We start from the raw sequence: 631 nt of genomic DNA on the forward strand, positions 1-631 counted from the left end.
GTATATTGTCTGATTTCACGGTTTGTCATTCAGATGAACAGGAAGTGAACCCCCGATAGCCTTGATGCTCTTGGTTTGGTTTAAACATATTTTAATTGTAAGTTATTACATGAATAATATACAGCAAATGTGATAAGGGAATTGGATAGAAAGCTAATTTCATGTAGCTTACGGCTGTCCTTTCCCTAAATATACATATACAATTTCGCTATCTTCCCAACAATTCTTTATTAAATTATCTAAATCTTATCATTCGGACCAGTTTACATGGAGTGTGCTTTACATCTTGTATACGCAATATTTATTATGGTTAAAGAGTTTTTGTTGTCCTTCCAACAATACCATAATACACAATTGTTGACTCTTGAGCCATTGGATATGATATAATATTCAGCGGAAGAGGGCTTTCGCCTCGGTCAATATTGCCCTCTTCCGTTGAACATCAATCATATCCAATGGCTCAAGAGTCAATAACTGTTTTATTGTATTGGTTCAGGCAAATGAATGAAGAAACAAATATTTAATGTTTGAAAGTAACAATAACTGTAAACATATTAAAGTTTAAATGAAGACACTTAAAATTCCTGTAATCATTGAGTATAAAGTTTCTCATTGCTGAAATGTATTGTAG

This window comes from Mercenaria mercenaria, chromosome 11 (assembly GCF_021730395.1).
Source record: "Mercenaria mercenaria strain notata chromosome 11, MADL_Memer_1, whole genome shotgun sequence".
NCBI classification, from domain to species: domain Eukaryota; kingdom Metazoa; phylum Mollusca; class Bivalvia; order Venerida; family Veneridae; genus Mercenaria; species Mercenaria mercenaria.